Here is an 8,568-nt window from a genome sequence, read left to right on the forward strand (position 1 = left end):
CTTCCATTATATTTTGTTCAGAGATCTGCTCTTTAATTGTTTTGATTGATAGAACGTGATTTGGAGCAAAAATGGAGCTTAAATGAAGTCTAGAGCTTCCAGAGTGTCTAGGTTGTGTGGAACTCACACGGGCATGCGAAAACTAAGTATTTCCATGTTATGGTTGTATGGAAACCACACGGCCGTGTGGAGGTTGTGTGGGGGTCGTGTGGACGTTGTGTCGAATCTACACGGCTGTGTGAAGGCCATGTGGAATTTTCAACATTGTAGACTAAAACTAAAATGGTCATAACGTTGTACTCGATTGGAGTTACGAGCTGTTCTTTATATTAAAATGTAGATAACTTTAAGATCTACAACTTTGATGAAGACTTCAACCAGAGAAAACTTCATATTAATAGTCTAAAAGATGTTTCAATGAGACATAACTATGCAGAGTCATGTCAAGGGTCATGCAAGGGGTGTGTGAGATCCACACGATCGTGCAACACTTCCAGAGAGTAAGCAGTGGTTGGCCATGTGAGCCACACGGCCATGCAGCATTTCTAGAGGTTAAAAAGGGCTAGGTCGTGTGAGCCACACGGTCATGTAGCCCATCCAGAACTAAAGAAAAACATGGTTGTGTGAGCCACACGGTCGTATCACCCTGGCTGAGAGCAAGAAGAAGGAGGCCGTGTGGAGGCCACATGGTCGTGTCACAGGCCGTGTGGTACTCGTGTACTGCTCTATAAAAAGGGTTTTTTCTCCCCTTTTCACTCATCTTTGCCTTGGGGCTCTTCCCCATTGCTTGGGAAAGGGTTCTCCCCTTTTGGGGAGGCCCTAGAACCCACATCTTCGCCGATCCGTCCACCTCCGGAGCAAGGGAATACCTCCAAGGATGCAACGCTTCAAGGATAAGCACTCTCCTCTCTCTACTTCTTTGTATTGGGTTGTAGTTTTCTTCTTTCTTCATCTTTGGTTGTGTTTCCTTTGCTATAGAGTAGATCTCTTGATCTAGGATATAGGAAGTAGCTATGATGTGATTGTGGATGTATGAACTATGTATTTGAATATTTCCTTATTCAATGAAGTGTTATGTCATGTTCTATTTGTGTTATACCTTCTATGTGTTTAATGAAGTGTGTGAATGGTGCAAAAATGTATACGTGGATTGATTATGGATCACGTAGAAGGATACCCTAGATCGTATGACCGAGGGGCGTCAGTGACAGGCTGCCCCGCTAACGGACGTCTAGGGGGTCATCTTGAAAGGAGAAGTAATTCTCTACAAGGAAGTAGATAGTCATAGTCAATTGTAATTCTCATCTCTATATTTATTAAGTAGTACATGTGTTCCTATGTTGTATGATCGAGGGATGCTAGTGACAGGTAGATCCCACTAACGGACTTCATAGGAATCATTCCTATTTAATTGCAAGGGATGCTAATCTAACTAACCTGTCGGTTGTCCACTGCAAGGGATAGCCGATAAATTTCTACATGTGCATAAGAATGGAGGTAAGGAGATGAATAATGCATAGGTTTATTAATTAGCATCATAGTGAAACTAAAATCCTAGTATCTATCCATCCCCAAATCTAACTCTCCCTCTTTCTCTACTCTTTACATTCTTTTTTTCCTTCACCCACTATTTTCCAATTAACCTTCGATTGTCTAGATAATTCACTGTGCAAAGTTAACTAGTGCTTAATCAACAGTCCATGTGGGATCGATAATCTTTTATTACTGACGATAAAACTGTGCACTTGCAGTTCTGTAATAGTAGCCATCCATGATTTATCTCTTTCATGTTGGCTTAGGGACGGGTTAGCGAGGGTGCTGGGATAAACCACCTGTTTCTATTGCTCAAGAATCTATGAGATTTATACATGGTGTCGATATTATATGAATTTGACTCATGAATTCCCTAAAATCTTCATTCACCCTCATCTCTTCCCTCTGAGCATCCATAAAATCAAACATTTTCTTTAAAAAATCCTTTTCTCTTGAAACACTCATGCATATATTGAAATTGTTCATCTGACATACATTTTTGTTTATTCAATAGATCATTAAGTGAAGCATGGTTGTGATGAAGGGTGCCCAAAATAGAGTGAAAGTATTGAAATTAAGTCTAGCAAGGTCTTGACTGCTTGAAGGAATTCCTTTCATAGCTAATATAGGTGAGGCAATAGGTTCTTATTAGAAATAGATAAAAGCCAATTATCCTTATTACGAATGGTTGTTAAATTAGGATTTGGAAATCGCAAGGAAAAATTAATTTTTAGAATAAGACAATAGTCATAAACATCTCATCATATTATATGAATTGCCAAATATGTATTTAAATCAATTGCTAGGGCATTATTCACCATTTCTAAACCATTAAGATCACAGCCTAGTGCTATTGCCATGCGGGTAAGCATCCCCCCTAGAATAATGGGATTGGTGCAGGGAGTTCTCCTAACTTTACTAGGTGTTTCAGAAAGTGATATCCTAAGTTGATTGGAACATTTTCCACCATTACCCACAAAAAATATAATTCTGAAAGCCTCATTGTTCCTTCACTATCACCGCGACCAAATATCATATTTCTCATTACCAATTGAAAATAATGGAAAATTTGATTAATGATACTAGTATTCTTTGATGAGTGTGGATTGATTGCTCACTAATTAACCCCCCCATATATTTGAATTATCGAATCTAGGAAGTATTATTGTTGTTCTGTCATATGGAAAATCAAGAATGCATTAAAATCATCAAAGGTCCATTCATAGTCATCAATGAATAAATAGAACATAATTTTCCCTCCCCCTCGAATGTTATGAATACTAATGGAGCTTAAGATTTCCAAAACTACTCTAGGGTATGTCGGGTATTTCATGCTCATGAAGTTATTCCATCCTATCCTCTCAAAAAACCAATTAATATCATCTCATAAATCTAGAACATCTAGAGTTTCATAATCTATAAATCTAGTGCACAAGATGGAACATTTCAACAATAAATCATATCGAAGATTTTATTCATCACTACTAAAGATGATACCAAAGTTGTTTAGCATACCCTTGAAGTGAGCATTTGGCTCCCTTAAAGAATCAATCTTCTCCTTGCCTTTATTTTTGGGATTGTCTTCCTTCATGGAGCTAAGTCCCTTCTTTAGCCGATTCAACATCATAGATGACGAAGAGGCCGAGTCCAAGGTGAGGTGAGAACTCTAAAAAGTGAGGGGGAAGTGAATGATGAAGGTTGAAGGAGGCAAATGGAGGACTTTTGGAACAAGAGGAAATGAGAGGAGTTGGGAGATGGTTGTGGCGACGGCACGGCCATGTAAAATCCCCACACCCGTGCCCTAGCTATAAGTAAATTGGGCTTGGGTTGTGTATCTCTGGGTCACACGACCGTGTGAATTCTCACGGCCAACCACGTGTTGGCCTCAGGTTGGCTCACACGGCCATGTGAAATCACATGGCCAACCCTGTAATGGCCTCGAGTTGGCTCACACGACCGTGTGAAATCACACGGCTACCCCCATATTGGCCTCGGGTTGGCTCACACGGTCGTGTGTAATCACACTGTCGTGTGGTGCCTACCATGACAAAGCAGGCACAATCGTGTCTTTCAACACAGCCTTAATAGATGTTCCCCCTCTCTAGAGTTCATTATTCTTCCAAATCCTAAAAACAAAATTAAACATGAATTAGATTACAATAAAAGTGAAAGCTAAAATGAAAAAAAAAATCCTGGATTGCCACCCAAGTAGTGCTCGTTTATGGTCATGAGCTTGGCCCCTTTTAATTCACTCTAGAGGGCTTGGCTCAGAAAAATATAGCCTCTCCTCTCCATTAATTGGTGTTCCAAGGAAATACTTTTTTAATTGTTGTCCATTTACCTTCCATTGTCCGAATTCCTCATTCCAAATATCAACTGCTCTATATGAATATACTTTTTGAATTTTGAATGGTCCCATCCACCACGACTTTAACTTCCCAAGGAAAAGTTTCAATCTATAGTTGAATAATAATACTAGGTCTCCTTTGAATTCTTGTTGTATGATATATTGATCATACCATTTCTTTGTTTTTTCTTTATAAGACCTAGGGTGTTCATATGCATCCATCCATAATTTATCCAATTCATTTAGTTGGAGTTTCCTTTTCTCTCTAACTGCCTTCAAGTCAAAATTGAGGCGTTGTATTGCCTAATAAGCCTTGTATTCCAATTCCACTGAAATATGACACGGCTTCCCATAGACTAGCCGAAATAGAGTCATTCCAATTGGAGTCTTGTAAGTAGTTCGATATTCCCATAAAGCTTCATCTAATTTTAGGGACCAATCCTTTTGAGATACAAATAATGTCTTTTCCAATATCGCTTTGACCTCTCTATTGGAAATTTCCACTTGCCCACTAGTCTGCGGATGATATGGTGTTGCAATCTTGTGACTAATCCCATATTTCTTAAGTTATCAAATGGCTTTTCAATAAAATGAGACCCTCCATCACTTCTAACTACTCTAGGGACTTTGAATTGAGTAAAGATTATCTTCTTAAACAATTTAATTACGATTCTAGCATCACAGGTAGGGGAAGTGATAGCTTCCACCCATTTAGACATATAGTCAACCGCAACTAGAATGTAATTATTTTTGCATAATGAAGGAAAAGGTCACATGAAATATATTCCCCAAACATCAAATAATTCGACTTCAAGAATACAATTTAGAGGCATCTCATGTCTCTTGGTGATGTTTCCCATATTCTGACACCAATCACAAGATTGAATATACTCCCTTGCATCCTTGAATAATTATGGCCAAAATAATCTGGCCTGAAGAATTTTCTTGGTTGTTTTTACAATTCCCAAATGTCCACCATAAGATAATGAATGATAATGGAACAGAATTTCCTTAATTTCCTATTCAAAAACACATCTTCGGTAGATTGCATCGTCACATTTCTTGTAAAGGAGAGGCTCATCCCATACATAATACTTAACATCAGAGAAGAATTTTTTTTTATGTTGGTAAGATAGATTTGGTGGAATAACCTTGCTGACAAGGTAATTTGCAATATATGCATACCACGATGCCTTTGCACTAGATATGGATAAAAGATGTTCATCCGAAAAAAATCATTAATAGGTAAATCATTCTCCGGATCTCTTTGTCCATCATGCCATATTCTAGATAAGTGATCCACTACCATATTTTCTGCTTCTTTCTTATCTCTTATTTCTAAGTTAAACTCTTAAAGAAGCAATATCTATCTAATAAGCCATGGTTTGGCATATTTTTTACTAAGCAAATACCATATGGCCACATGATCCATATAGACTATGGCTCTCAAACCCACCAAGTATGATCTAAATTTATCAAATGCAAAAACCATTGCCAATAATTCTTTTTCTGTAGTGGCATAATTTATTTGGGCTTCATCCAAAGTCTTATTGGCATAGTGAATGTCATGTAGTTTTTTTATCTTTCCTCTACCCTAATACTACTCCTACAACAAAATCACTAGAGTCGGACATTATTTCAAATCAAAGTTTCCAATCCGGTGCTTGAATTAATGGGGCAGTAATAAGGGCGCTTTTGAATTTCTTGAAGGCTTCAAAGAAATGTTCATCAAAATAGAATTCTGTATCCTTAATCAAAAGATTAGTCAATGGCTTAGAGATTTTAGAGAATTTCTTTATAAATCTTAAATAAAATCTGACATGCCCAAGAAACTCCTCACTTCCTTCACATTGATTGGTAGAGGAAGTCTCTCGATTGCTTCTACCTTTGCTTGATCAACCTCTATTCCATGTTCTAAAATTTTGTGTCCTAATACTATTTTTTCTTTTATCATGAAGTGACATTTCTCCCAATTGTGAACCAAATTTACTTCTTCACATCTCCAAAGAACTTTAGAAAGATTGAATAGGCAAGAATCGAAACTAGTTCCATACACTGAGAAGGCATCCATAAATACTTCCATTCTGTCTTTCTATCATATCTGAGAAAATAGCCATCATACAACATTGGAAAGTGGTGGGACCATTACACAATCCAAAAGGCATTCGACGATAAGCAAAAGTTCTATAAGGGCATGTAAAGTGGTTTTCTCTTGATCGTGGAGATATATCAGAATCTGATAGAACCAAGCATACAACCAAGAATACCCATTCAAATAGCAGAAATAAGAATGTTTGGCTAGCCTCTCAAGCATCTGATCAATAAAGGGGAGGGGCAAATGATCCTTTCGAGTTTCTTTGTTTAACTTCTGATAATCAATGTGCATCTGCCATCCGGTAACTGTTCTAGTTGGGACCAATTCATTACTTTCATTTTTGATTATTTTCATCCCCCCTTTTTTCAAAACTACATGTATTGGACTTACTCGTTCACTGTCAAAAATTGAGTATATGATTCCTGCATCTAGTAGCTTTAACACCTCTTTTCTAATCACCTCTTTCATATCAGGGTTTAATCTCCTTTGATGTTCCACCGAGTATTTGTGATCTTCTTCTAATAAAATTTTGTGCATACATAAAGAAGGACTAACTCCTTTGATGTTATCAATGGTGTATCCAATCATTTTCCTATGCAAGATCAACTCTTTAATTAGCTTTTTGGTCTCCAACTCAGTCCGATTTGCATTAATTATTACAAGAAAGGTGGAATTCGACCCAAGAAATTCATATATGAGGTTAGATGACAGAGTTTTAAGTTCCACTTAAAATTTTAGGCACAATTGAATTCTGCTCAGATATCTTTATCTGCTCATATTCTGGTACTAGTCCAAGGATTCTTTGCATGTCCTCCACTACTTCTCCCCAATTCAAACTTTCGTTTATAGGATCTTCTAATGTTAGTAGGAGTAGGTCGACGTTGTTACATCCATCTCTACCTAAAGCATCTTTATAGTTCTTATCCATAATTTCTTCCATTGGAGAAGCATAAAATCTAGCATCTGTGTCAGGGTTCCACTACACCAAGGAAATAGTTCCTCAAAATCTTCATGATGAAAATGAAAGTCTTCATCCGAAAGGCTTCGAGTTCCACTACTCTTTTGACTCTGTTCCCCATTTTCATTAAGCTCTACTTCCAATCTTTTAACTTTCATAATTCACAATGAGAGAGTAATTAGGTTTTCTCTTGACAATTCATTGAGGTTTGTCACTACCCGGTTGATTAGTTCGTAAGCTTCATTCAAACTTTTGTTTAGCAAAGAACCTCGAGTAGCCCAATCCAACTGATTCTTGTTCTGAAAAAATATCCCTATGTAAAATATATGGATAATCAACCAGTCCTCAACCTCATGGTGTGGATATTGATATAAAAGTGTTAAGAATCTATCCCATGCTTGGCATAATGTTTCTCCTTCCTTTTATTCAAAGTGTAAAATTTGATTCCTGAGATGTGTTGTCTTTCTTTTGGGAAAATATTTGTTCAAAAACATTTGCTATAATTCATCCCAAGTCTTAATACTTCTAGGTTGCAAGGTATTCAACCAAACGTTTGTGACCCCTCTGAGTCTAAAAGAGAAAATCATTAACAAAATTGAGTCAGTGAGGCTCCTTCATGCTTCATTATGTTACAATATCTATAGAGCTCTATTAAATGTGAATAAGGATTTTCTGATTTTGACCCTCCAAACTAATCTTCTTGAATTTTTAAAGATAAAAGCTAGATCAAGAGTAAAGTTGGGAGTACAAATTCCTAGTGGTTCGATAAGACCCAATTCCCTTGCTGAATTGGGCACAGGTAGTCTTTTAGAGGTCTTTGAACTATTCTTATTTGGTTAATTAATTTGCTAATTTGAAAGTGCAAATTGTAAAAGCAAGTATTCACAAGGCAAGATACAAATTGCAAGATTAAAGTGCTAGAAAGAAATTGCATAAATAAAAATAAGAAAATACAATGTAAACGTAGAACAAAAATTACATAAAATATTTACAAAAATAAAAAGTAAAAATAAAGTTTAGACTAACTCTAGCGTTTATCTACTAATGTTATATGCACAATCCTCAATAACAGCACCAAAAATTTGATGTTTACAATCTGCAAGTACACACAATTATTATCATGTGCTAAAAGATATCAAACCCATAAAGACTGGATATAAGCACTAAAGATCAATCACGATGAATTAGCTAAATGATCGGGAATTGAGAATCTTTGCACTAATATAGAGAGAAGTAAGTAGAGAGAGAGAGGAAGAGTAAAGAGATTTTGGTTGAGGAAACTTGGTTGAGGAAAGTGTTCTAGGAGCTCAGTTTCATTGTGATGCTAATCAATATATTAGGAATCACCTATTACCCATCCTCTATCCCTATATACATGTAGGAAATTTTAATTCAATTCTAACGCTATCTCGCGATAGTTGTGGTGGAGTGCTATCTCTATTGGTATCAAATATTACCAGATGGAAATGGTCCCTAGGAAGCCTGGTTCAAGAGATATCCTTGTCCCTAGGGCCCCCTAGTCATATATTCATAAGGATGCACTAAACACTTGATAACATAGATATAGAGATAACCCATTAAGCCTAATTCCATACTTCCTTGTAGAGAATTATCCTTCCCTTCAAGGCGGTGTTC

At 36.8% G+C, this 8,568-nt stretch overlaps 1 non-coding gene across 1 annotated transcript; it reads left to right on the forward strand.

The window, feature by feature from the left end:
* Window positions 1-7,281: 7,281 nt before the first annotated feature.
* LOC121998921 lies at window positions 7,282-7,387 on the forward strand. The gene has a single exon (XR_006116703.1). It is a non-coding gene; the product is annotated as a small nucleolar RNA R71 (small nucleolar RNA).
* The last annotated feature ends 1,181 nt before the right edge of the window (window positions 7,388-8,568 follow it).

This window comes from Zingiber officinale, chromosome 6A (genome assembly GCF_018446385.1).
Source record: "Zingiber officinale cultivar Zhangliang chromosome 6A, Zo_v1.1, whole genome shotgun sequence".
In the NCBI taxonomy this organism is placed as follows: Eukaryota; Viridiplantae; Streptophyta; class Magnoliopsida; order Zingiberales; family Zingiberaceae; genus Zingiber; species Zingiber officinale.